This window comes from Camarhynchus parvulus, chromosome 7 (assembly GCF_901933205.1).
Source record: "Camarhynchus parvulus chromosome 7, STF_HiC, whole genome shotgun sequence".
Lineage (NCBI taxonomy): Eukaryota > Metazoa > Chordata > Aves > Passeriformes > Thraupidae > Camarhynchus > Camarhynchus parvulus.
Genome location: NC_044577.1, coordinates 8,326,334 through 8,338,762, shown reverse-complemented (window position 1 = coordinate 8,338,762; position 12,429 = coordinate 8,326,334). Strand labels below are relative to the sequence as shown.

General features: G+C 45.4%; 1 protein-coding gene across 1 annotated transcript in view; it reads left to right on the top strand.

Annotated features, from left to right (window-relative positions):
• Positions 1-12,429, top strand: part of TMEFF2 (transmembrane protein with EGF like and two follistatin like domains 2) — a 125,172-nt gene that overhangs the window by 78,871 nt on the left and 33,872 nt on the right. The gene's annotated exons all lie outside the window — the stretch shown is intronic.

The following is a 12,429-nucleotide window of genomic DNA, read 5'->3' as shown; positions in this document are numbered from 1 at the left end:
CTAAACTGATTGCACTACTAGTGGCCTGGCTAGAAAGGTAATGCTTGGAAAAATGATGGCTTGTTTGGCCAGCCAGTGAAGTTGTTGTACTCTACATATGTATTTTCTGGGTTTAGTTAAAACCAGCTATTTTTCCCAGTCAGGTGAGTTTCACAGAATCAATTTACCATCTCTGCATCCTTCATCCTGTGCCAAAATACCCTATTTAATTTTGAAGTGAGACTGATTCCCAACTCCTTTAGGATGATGGTTGGGAGAATTTGACCTTTTCTCTGTTGAGTCAACACAATCCTTCAGAGGCATGTGTTCATTTGAGTAAGTCCTGCCTTTCCAGATTCTCAGGATTTATTTTCTTAATAACATGCTTAAAAAAAAAAATTGTTTTAACATAAGCCAAGATTGTCTGGAGTTACTTATACTTCATAGTGTTTTATTACCAATACACTTTGGAACACTCTGGTAAATAATTCAGCCTACACAAAGAAATTGGCTATATTTTCTCTATACATCGAGGAAGTCTGTTGTGTAGACTATATATCATGGCTCTAAATGTTCTCAGATAAATGCAAGCCCACATTGTATTCCATCTGTACTACTCACCCAAGCAGGTTTTTAAGGACCCTATATGACACATCCATCTCTTATCCAAAAACTAGAATCTCTAACATTTGGTTTTGTAATAAAAATGGCATTTTTTATCTGTTGCAATTACAGCAAAACCTGCTGTGTGTCCAGGGAATAATACTCTACACAATCATAAAGCTCATAGATCTTTTTTTTTCCCTTGTGCTCCTCTTTTCAGATGCTCACCCAAACTTGGTTTTCAGTTCAGAAGGTGAACTGCCAACTTAGGGAAGTCAAAGGAAGTTATCCCACTGACTTCAGTGAAACAAAAGTTCTCTCCCAGTTTGATAACTATGGAGTAACTTCTCAGTAGCCTGTGGAGCCTTTTGCTAGTAGAAGGGAGAACAAACTCAGTTGGAGTGTGAATGCTCTGTCAGTCTTACAGTGCAAAGGAATAACTTGGAAATTGTGATGATAAAAGCAGAATTTGCCTTACTGACTGCTTCAGTTGCTTCAGAGGAAATATTGATTTGTGAAAAGCCAAAAATAATTTCTGAGATTTTTGGGGGGTTTTCACGTCTTACCGTACCATACTCTTGTAGGAGCAAAACACAAATTCTTCTGAAATTCAAGGGGAGGAAGGCTTGTAAGAGACACAGTCATCATTTGTCTTTGCAATTAGTAGTCTGTCAGCATTAGAGTTGGGGGAAAAAAGCTGCAATAATTTCAAAAGCATGGCACAGCACAGACCAATTTTCCTGTTAGGTTTCTGTGGCCAAGATCCCTATCTCTGTATGTGTGTGGATGGGAGGCATGGAGAGGTGGGTGGTCAGCAGGGAGGAAATGTAAAGCTGACTTGCAGTTAGTCCAGCTGGCTGTTTGCTGAAGAGTGAGGAGGAGCTGCAGTGGCTGCCCATGTTCAGGGAGGGTTTTGGGGACACTACCCTAGGGGGGAAGGGAGGGGTTGGCCTTTCCTGTCTTCCCTCTGCCTGGCTGGGAGGCCTGGAATGGCTCACCCAGTGTGAGCAGGTGAATTAAAGGTTGCTGTGCCAGGGGCAGCAGGAGGATGTGGTGTGGCTGTGGGACTGCATTAACTCTGCCCTGCCCCTGTGCCCATTACAAGGGTGCAGGTGTGTGGCTCAGCATCGTGTGAGGCAGCAAAAGCATCCCTCTCTCTTTTCAGGCAGTGTCGGGTACAACATATACACATGACAGCATGGTGGAGAGCCACCATTTCATGTGTCCAGATCAACAGGGGAGCAAATGAACTCAGAGTTGGGTTTTTTTTACTCCTCTGCCACCAGCTATGACCGGAGTTTTCAGTCCTGGGTAGGAAAGTGTCCCGGCTTTCTGAGCACATGCCTTGATCTGCATTGGGAGGAATGGCTTTGGCAGTCTGTTTTGTGCTCCTGCTGTAATACAGGGTGTTGTAAGGACCACCCAGGTCCTGCTGCTTTGTGAGAGGGACACAGGAGGGTCCCTCTGTGCCCTGCAAGGGCAGCGCTGTGCGCGGGTGCTGCCCAGAGCTGTGCGAGGCTCGGTTTGTGCCCCCACGGTGATGTTGGTTGTGTAACCCATGGCTGGGAGAGCCTGGGCTCACCAGGCTGTGAAAGTGCACATAAGGGATGATAATATGGTAATGCACATCAGATATTAATGTGCATTGACACATAATCGTCTGCGTACATCAAGGCATTACAGCATGAAAGAGCAAGTGCAAAGGCCTTGCAGAGCGACGTGCTTTTGCACCTTTCTCCTCCCCCTGTTCTCTCTTAGCCTTGTTATTTAAAAGTAAGCTTCCCTTCCTCCCTGGCCCCCCATTTAGGCAGAGTCATCCCCCAGCAGTAAGGAGAGCGGTGCCTTCCTGACGGCCTATTTAGGCGCAATAAAAAGCCGATTGGCCTAATGCGCAATCAAGAAAAGAGTGACATTTATTGCTTTGGTTTTATGATGCTGTGAACTGAGCAAGATTTGGAGCCTTACAGTGCCTTCAGGGGGCAGGAGATCACCAGCAATGAATTGTATTTATACCTTTTCCAATTTCCTACTAGCGTTTTAGCAATAAATAGACTGTGTTGTTATTGAGTTTTATGTAAGTATGTTTACGAAAGCAGGAATACAACTTTGTAGCTCGGAATTACATGTGTTGGCTAAATAGATCAACAGAGAGAATAACTATGTAAAACACTGGGAAAGCACTTACCAATTTATTATCAAATGTCTTAATGGAATGCTTCATCTCTTCCATCCCACTTTATGTTAACTATTAAAATAGAACTGCATCCATTGCAGAAGGTCGGAGGCTCCTTCACACACTCGTGTAGGAACATCAAGGCCACGGTTTGTTCACACATCTAAACCATTAAAAATACATCCCATGCATTAAATATGAGCCTGAGGAAAACTCAGTGGGAGCTGACGCACAGGGCTGACCTCAGCTCTCACAGCCCCTGCAGAGCGGCAGGTGTCCCTTCCTCACAGAGCCCAGCTCCTGCCCCAGTCCCTTCCCACGTGTGGGCTGCAGCTAAAAGCCTGTGTGAGGTGTCCCCAGACAAACAGATTTAATTGCTGTGTCTCAGCCTGCCCATTTGGTAATGGAGCTCTCCCCTGTGGAACAGCACAGGCGTCCCAGGGACACCCGTCCTGGCCAGTGCACAGCACTTGCTCCTTTCAAGGAGTTGCAGGTGGATTCCACTGATCTGTGTGCCAGCCCTGAAGAAGGTTACTCTCATCCCATTAGTTTGCTGGCAAGGACATGTCCTTGAGATGGCACATTGCAGTCATTAGTCTGTCTTCCTTTCCCTGGCAGCAGCAGCACTGTCCCTTGGGGCTTGATCCCAAAAGCAGCCAGCCCGTGGTCATCACGAGGCAGATCCCCAGCCAGCAGGAATGCCTGGTTTTGTACAGCAGCTTTTACCTACAGCCCTGAAGGCTCTGAGGAGAAGAGGGTTGCTACTGCATCCTCCTTCTTGCCAGCGCAGTGATTTGCATGGGTGCCAGGCTCATACCTGTGGGCTGAGATAATGTGAGGTTATCCTGTGCACAGATAACCTTTCTGCCTGTGCAGGAGGTGCAAACCATGCTTGAAGGAAAGCCTGGAAGTGTCCTCCTAAAATTTCCATTGAATAGCAGACTGGATTTTGTTTTGTAGTTGAAGAGAGCTGACCAAGCAGGGTATCTTGGAATGCATGGCCGATTCAGATGGTGCTGGCCCCAGGCAGGTACCCCTGGTTGGGGTGTGGTGCTGATAACACCAAGGTTGTGGGTCCAGCTTGTGGGTCTCTTCCACCTCAGAGTGCTCTGTGAATCCCTGAGGAAATGAGAGGCACACTGTGTTTAAGGACACAGAGGGGTTTATGGGGAGAGATGGACTGGGCTTGCACATGTGGAGGCAGACTTCTCGTTGAGCAATTCCTTTACCACAGTTTTTGCTCATTTTAGGAAGGTCCCCACTTCCCTTCCCTACCAGCAGTGGATAGCTCATGTGAGCAAGGGGTGGGGCTGCCAGCCCACTGGTCTCTGCTAGCCAAAAGGCCATCATCCCTTTACTTTCTAATCAGAGTCCACTTTCAGAAGTAATTTCTAGTGTTAGCAGAAGTTTAAGCAGAAATTTGTGGTTGGTCCCAGGCAGAGCTGCAGTTCTTTGTGAGCAGATGGACCCTTCCTGCCTGGCAAGGCCCATGCCAGGACCTGCAGCTAGTGTCCCATGCTTCCCACTGGACATTGCCATATTCCCACTGGCTGTTCAATTCGGGGTGGAACTGTGGGATTTGTGGAAACAATTTTCATTATTCTGCTGGCTTCAAGATAGGAGTGAACAGTATCAGCAGTCTGAGGCACACAGCAATAAACTGTTCATGAAGGACAGCCTCAGATGTTTACAGAGAGAGAAACAGTCAGCAAAGCTTTGTTTTAGCACAGACCACGGAGACGTAAAGGACGCCGGGGCAGGCAAACCATAGAGAGGCATTTATTTTATTCTGTGAGTTCTAAATAAACTTTACACATTGGATACCTGCAGACACTTGAATTGGCATGTGCACAGAATTAGAATTTTTTTCTCTGGTCGCACAGCTAGCACGAGGGCTTTTCCATGACTCTTCAAACCCAGTCATCAGCCTTGTGATTCTCTGTTTGGCTTTAAAGCATCCAGTGTAGCAAAGATCACTTTATGCAACCTAGTATCTTTAAAATAAGAATGATATTTAGAAGGACAAAAAAAAGAGCGAGAGATGGACACATTTATTTTGCCCTAAAGTTGTTAGCCTACAATTCAATGTACTGTTGAGGGCACCAGAGGCATTGGGAAGCCAGGTGAAGGTCATGCTATAATTGGTGCTGTGAATTGTGAAAAGGAAGCAAAGGTGAAGTCTGGAATTTGTTTTGTCACAAAATTTAGTAAAAAAGTTACAGGTCAAAAATTAAAGGGGAATTAGGACTCAAGTTGCACTGCAGATAAAAGATTTTTTTTCATGAGCTGCAGTCTCCAGGATGACTTCTTAAAAGCTGGAGGAGCATGAGCCCGGCTCCTCACTGAGCTCTGGGAAGCAGCCAGTGCCCAGGGACTCTCTTCAGGCTGTACAGCAGGGTGTCTCCAGGAGCACCCCGTGGTTTTGGAACATCCCCCATGAGCTGCCAAGCAAAGCATGCTCTGAAAAAGCCATGGGTATTTTTAAGCACTGCCAGTCCATCCCTGCTATGCAGCAGCAGTGTGGCAGCTGTAGCCCAAGCTCCTGGCTCTGTCTCCAGCTACATTCCCAGAGTGTGTTGCGTTTGGTATGCAAGGAAGGCCATCAGTAAATATATTCACCACTTTGGTGCATTTTAGCTTGACATATGTCCAGTAAACAATATTTTGGGTTCTTGCAGTTTAAAAAAAAAATCACCTGATTATTCAGCGCTTCCTTCTGCTATGATGCTTTGGGGTCCTTCAAATCATTTTCATTATGCACTACATAATAATAAAAATCTCCATGCAGTATGCTGATAATTCTGTGCGTGGTCTCTGTGATTTCTAATTGTTTGAATAACAGGATGCTATTGAAATGCCATGCAGAAACATTGCATCACCCTGAGGGAATCAAGCTTTTCTCCTTTTACTCCTGGTGAAGATAAACATTTGAACAGTTGAAATAAGTAAAATATCCCAGGGAAGCCACTGTGCAAAGTAGGCATGCTAAAGCCCTTAGTGCAGAAACAGGGCTGCAAAGGACAAAAAGGAAAAATAAATTAGATAAATAAATAAGTAACAAACATTGAATGGAAGGCACTCAAAATAAGCTGTGCTTTTCTTCTCTTATGATCTTAAAGCAGAAGAGAAGCACTAGCAGGCCCAGCAAAGAAATACTGTGTGCTATTTTTGTGCTGCCATTATAAAATATGTATTGTTTATTGTTCTGCACTGCAGCTAAAGTTTTGCATCAACCTCAAAAATTACAGCAATATTTGTTTTGAAGGAGACACGCAGAGTGTCTGTTCTTTAAGCCTCTTAATGATGTTCTTAAGAGTGCAGTGATAGGATTTCAGTCTCCTGGCAAGTACAGACAGGTTGTAGGGTATGATTCATAGAAAGTGTAAAGCACTGTGTGCCAGTGTGCGCTCTGAAGATATTTTATGTGTATGTATGTCAGTGGATATATGATGTTCAGTGCATGCCAAAGCAGGCAATGATGCCAGGCAGTTTTGGGTGCCATTCTCCTGGGCTGTGCTGCACATGCTGCAGAGACCGCTGTGGGGTACCTGAGTTTGGCCAGACTACCAATGATCCCTGGTGACTGCACTGAGCGTGTCAGGGCCTTGTCTCTCTGTTAGGGGTGTCGTGGTGCCAGCCCATGGCTGCTGCAGGGCTGTCTGAGACCACTGTAAAGCTTGGAGATGGGCTGAGGGTCAGAAGCTCAGATTTGTGTGCTCCTTTTGACGCTCACATCAAAACATAGGTGTGTCCAAGCAGTCTGGAGCCATCCAGTTTTGCTGCCTGTGTGTGCAGGTGACTTTGTGGGTGGGTGGGTGATGTGCTGAGATGGGTACAGAGGTGACCTGTCCCTGCTCCCCAGTGAAGGGCTGTCACAGGCCGCATGTGTGAGTGAGCTACCTGAGCTCCCAGAGGTTCACCTTGCCCAGTCCCTGCCTGGAGCTCATTTAAATGTCTCTGCATGATGTTGTGTTGAGACATGAAACACCCCCAAAGCTGCCTGGGTAAATGAGAGCTCCCACCAGCCTCCTGACAGCTGTGCTACAATGTCTGTTCCAGGGTCGAGGTGTAATGTTAAGCCTGGCTTCATTTCAGCTTGCCTGCTGGTAATGCCAACAAAGATGCCCTGTGTACCAGAAAGAAAAACCTTGATGGTAGAGAAGGACTACCATCCTTTGGTAGGGACTGATTGCCAGCTTCTTTATGCAGGCATATATACTTCCAGGTTTGCTTTAAATGGGCATTTAATGACCTACTGGGAGGGGCAGGGGGCTTGGAGAGGTCTATGCTGACATCCAGAAATTTGGGGTTCTGATCACTATGTTCTAGTCAGAGCAGAGGAAGATAACAAACGGCTCTAGTTGATATATCATAAATGTACAACAACTGTGTTATTATTTATACACTGTTTTGTGGCAAAGGGCTTTGGGCTTTTTTTATGCTGTGAAATTTTGTTGGGGTTTTCATTGCTTTTTTTTTTTTTGCGCCGGAGAAAATATATAATGTTTAAAATTATTGCAGAATGGAACTTCACCTTCCCTGTAAAATAGTGCTCTCTGAGACGTGGTGGGATCTCACACTTGACCAAATTAGCATATGTGCTCAAATATCAGAGCTCTGACTAGTAAAAATAACACTAGATTTGCATGTTCACATTTTTAGCTCTTGCCTCCCTGTCTCTTTGGTTTTATGCCTTTTTTCTTGACTGACAATTCTCTTTGTGGCAGATTTATTGCTGTTCTGCTGTTTAGACCCTGTAATCAACTAGACACTTGGCTGAAGACGTTAGTCATTTCATTAAGTACTTCTCTCAGATATCTCAGGCACAATTTTCTGTTGCTCTGGTTCCAAAAAGCAAATGACCCATGGCCAGCAAAGTCTGAATATGAATCTTTAATAAACAGAGGCAGTACCAACAATGCTCTCAGGTTTCCAAACAGCAGAGGGCTAATTAAAAGATGCTGAATGGGGAAGGACTGCCATTGCCATCTCGCTCTGACAGAAATGTGCCTGCATCTGTTCCCAGTGAAACCTCTCCTTTGGAAGCATTGTCTCATTTATCCTCCTTGCTTCCCATCACAGCTACATAGGAAACCTTCCTCATGCTACATGCAGATACTGCATAGTAATTTTTTAAAATTTATTTTTCAGTAATACATTGCTGGATACAAAGACTGAATAGTTGTCTTAGGAGTAAAGATAAAGCATGGAGTGCGTTTCTTTTTGTCATCACTGTGTCACTAATGATTATATTCTATTCATGAACTAAGGAAATAGAATTATAGTGCTCTCCTACCCTTCTTGGGCAAAGAACCATTCTCTCATTTTATTGAGACTCTTCCTTAAAAAGCACCTCCTCCTTCCAGGGACAGCCCTTCATAGCCATGAATCCTTCCTTTAGTAGCTTGCTCTCTGCAGGCAAAGGTACTCTCTGTGCCCAGAAAATAATACCATATGTTATTTGCAGAAGCATGGGGCGATGGGAGACTGTGCTCTCACCCATGCCTGGTTTATTGACCCCATTAATTTTTATGGAGATTGATTGAACAGGAAGCCAAGTTGGCTGCTCCAGCTTGGCCAAGCAGCCTGGTGCAGCACATCCCCATCACTGCTGGCACGTGGACCAGACTGAGGGCTGGGCAGCATTTCTTTGTGATCAGGATCCAGGCTGGGAAGGAGTTCTTTGTGCTCCTCTCTCATTTCCCTGGGGTGGCAAGAAGCACAATAAACAGGTGAAATCCCAAATTGCCTGTGGGTTCCCTTGTGCTGCTGAGCACCCTCTTTGCAGTTCCTGCCTTGATGGAAGCTGCAAAGCTCACAGAGCAGAGTGCAGCAACACACACCCCACAAGCCAGCAGTGAGGCACAGGCAGGTGCCTGTCAGCATCTCACCTGCCTCAGGCTAAGCTCAGCTCTGCCAGCTCTCCCCCAGGCCATCCTCCTGGGCCTCTCCTGCATCTTCTCTGCAGAGCTGCACCTCTGCCTGCAGACACTTTCTGGTTCATCCTGGGTGTGACATTCTCATGACAGAATCCAGCAACGTCATCAAGCAGTGTTGCAAGATCCACCATGGGGAGGTAGCCCAGAATCCTCACAGGAGGTGCCCAGGCTTGCCCCCTTCAACAGTCTTTTTAGTTTGCTTTGGTGTTTTTTGCTTCCATATCACCAAAGTAACCACACTGATTGCTGGATGTTCAGCTCCTCCTAGATTATCATAATGTGAAATGAAATGGAGTAAAATAAAGTGTATAAAAGAAAGGGAAGGCATTGGGAGACTATCACAATGACCTGGAATAAAAGACGTAAGAAAATGAGCCTTGTTTAATGATTGTTTGTGGTGGCAGCCCAAATTTTAATCAATTAACATATGAGCCCATTGCTTGAAGATGCAAAGGGCCTGTGGAACAGCATTCCTTCCTTTCTCAGAGGAGCTGCAGGCTATCTGCTGACATCTTGGAGGCTCTCCTTCCTCACAGAGGCTTTTAAAGCTGCATTTCTGACTGCAGAAGGCATGGTTAAATCTTACACATGTATTCTATGTATGCTCTTGGGTACAGTTTCATTCTGTGACCCCCTAGGAGACCTCGTTGACCTTCCCACAGTGACTTGAGCACCAGGAGTGCTCAGTCAGCCTTTCCATTGCCAGGCTTTCTTCAGTGCTACACTTAGAAACACAGAAAGCAAATAGATTTATTGATAGAACTATAATCAGAAGTCATAGGCAGGATGATAACATGGTCAAATGATCCAACTACTTAAAATTCAAGGCATACTGGAGTGCCCCAGGGACTGGGAAGCTGCAGGCAGACAGACAGACAGACAGCCATTGCGCACACCCTTGGCAGTGGGACGGGTGCTGCCAGCCCTGTGCATGACAAAGGTTAGGGGGAGGCTCTCTTCAGGGTGGGGGCTTTATGTGTCCCACAAGAGCTGAAGGAACTCTCACCTGACACACACCCTGAGCCAAGCAGGGATGTCACAGTTTGGTTCTTGTTTAACACAAGAGAGTCCCACTTTTGCATTTTATAATGCTTCAAGAAGAGAAGGCACCTTTGCAGGTTTTCATTCAACCAAATGCATTAAGTGCTGTTCATTAGGCATTTATTACCTCACTAGTGGATCCCACTGAAGTCTGAGCTGTTCTCAGAGGCTGCATTTGCCTGGGCACACACATTTGGAGTGCATGCCTCACCTTTTTCACTGCCATTTGCCCTTTTGGAATTTGGCAGCATGGTCCAAATGGGCAGACTTTTGCTTCTTCCAGTTTGAAAAAACGTGTTGGAATACCATAATTTTCCCTGATAAGAGGAGCACTATGAATTAGAAAGAACCAGCAACACAGGCCCATTAATCTTCCTGATGCAATCCTGCCTTTTGCACTTCCTGACATATATTTGATGTCGACTTAATTGTGCAGCCTTAAAGTAGGATTTGAGTGTCTAAATGCAAAAGCAGTAATAAACTGTGGATGCAAGCTAGAAGTTGTCTGCTGAAAAGTGTACATGGAGTGGATGATCCTTGCAACAAGGAGATTGGGGCAGCAAGTTTGGTGTTTTTTCAGCATCCCTCTAGCTGGTTCTGAAAATCAGGCTTCACACAGGAGGTCCTATAAGGCTTTGGTGCAAATGATGTCATCCTGGGGGAGTCCTTTTCTGCTTCAGAGGGATCTGACCCCAGCACAAGCAGCACATGGCTCGTGGTGCTTACGTGTCACATCCTCTTCGTGTGGCTGCTGCAGAGGTTTGCTTGGAAAGGAAGGCTGGTGTCACTTTGAAATTTTAGAATGAGGTACAGAAAAACCTTGGTTCTCTTCTCAGTTTTGCTGGAAGAGGTCAGGAAAGTCATTTTGGGTCTTTGTGTTTTGGAAGGTATCTGAAGATGTAAACAAATGCCTAGTGGGCTCTGAAGCAGTCTTTGAAATCAGTGGGAAATAGGTCTCTGAGATACCAGAAATCCCACACAAAGTGTTTGCATGCATCTTTAAGCATTTAAACACCTTTAAAAATGTGTCTCATAAGTGTCTAACTCTGAGCATAGGTTTCTTCATCTCCTAGGTATTCTTGAAACTGCATCCAGAGTTGCTGAGATTTCCCCTAAAGAGCACCCTTTTGTTGTAATTTTCCCGTTGGCTTAATTTTCTCTTGACTTGAAACATAATATATATTAACCTTCACTCATTTTTCTGTAGCAAAATGTAGAGAAGTGAAGCTGTTTCTTAGCTGGTTTATTACAAAAAAAAAGGAGCATATGGCTGATTGTGTCCCATCTGAAATGCAAATGGTAGAGCTACGTGGAAAGAATTGCTATTACTTGAGCAGTAAATGTTTCCTAATGAAGTGAGTTTGACTAAGGTGGGAAGCTGGAAATGGCTGCGGGAAGAAATGATGATGGTTAATATTTCAGTGGAGCAGAACATTCTTATTCTGCTGATAAGGAGATTCTTGGGAAATGCACTGGATTTTTTTCTCATATTCTGTATGTTTATCAGTGTGGGGAAATTGCTACACACAGGGAGCTAGATGCTTTTCTTCGAGTTATGAAATCATGTAATTTAATTTATAACCACAGCTTTTCACCACTGGCCTCTTTTTAAACTGGAGTTTTCTGTATTTAGTGAACATTTGGGGTAAATAGACCTACCCAGTGTAGAAAAAAAATTCTGAAAGACAACTACTGGTTCCACTGTTTTCCATCACCCTGAGCACATTCCTGGAGGCCAGAAGCCAAACATGATGATGAAGAGATCTGACCCAAACTCTCCAATTTCCTTCTTCCTCTTTCCACCCAAGTTTTGTATATATCCCTCTACACCTCCAGTAGTGAAAGGTGTCCAGATGTCTGCTGCATATGGGAGGTGGACTGACTTTTAAATACTTTCTTAAATCAAGCAGCAAGGCTGGAGGCTTGACATTTCCATTACTTAGCTTTGCAAAGGGAGAGCTGTGGAGCTGGCACTGTGAGGTTCAGCATAACCAGTGGGCTGGAGATAGAGCATCAATCTCGTGGCTCTGTATTAATGTCAGAAGGAGCCAGGAAGAGTTTGGATAGCAGCATGTGCACAATTACGTGCTCAGAAGAGCTGGAGCAGCTGCCAGGTTAGACCTCTGGCTTTGTCCCCAAGCTGGGTCACGTTGGGCTTGCTGAGGCTGAGCTGTCTGTTAATGGCACAGTTGGGGACAGAAGATTAGCGTGCCCTTCCCCTGCCTATGCCCAAGGCTGTCTGATGTTGCTAATGATAATGAAATAGGAGAAAACTAAAGAAAAGAGTCTGCAGCCTGCTGTCAATGGAAACAATTAGGTTTCTCCATCTTAGAAGCAGTGGTGAGGTTTGCTGGGATCAGGATGTGTCCATGTTAGTGCCTTAGTTCAGATCCAGAGCAGACTGTGGAAGGGAATACATCCCTGTACTCTGGTTCACATCACAGGGCAGCCCAGGAGCTCACAAGCTGGGTTCTGGAGTCTCTGGAGATGGTCCTAAGGATTCTGAGGATGGGGCCTCCACTGGCCTGCCTGCATTTGCCCACACTGTGCTCTTGGACATGAGAGCCTTCGCCCCTCACAGAGCACGACACCAGGACACAAAACCTGCCTGGGTAACACCTGCGTATGGCTTTTTGCTTGCTGAGTTACCCAGGTGCTTCAGAAAGTGCTTGTGCACAAAGTCTTCCCTAAACC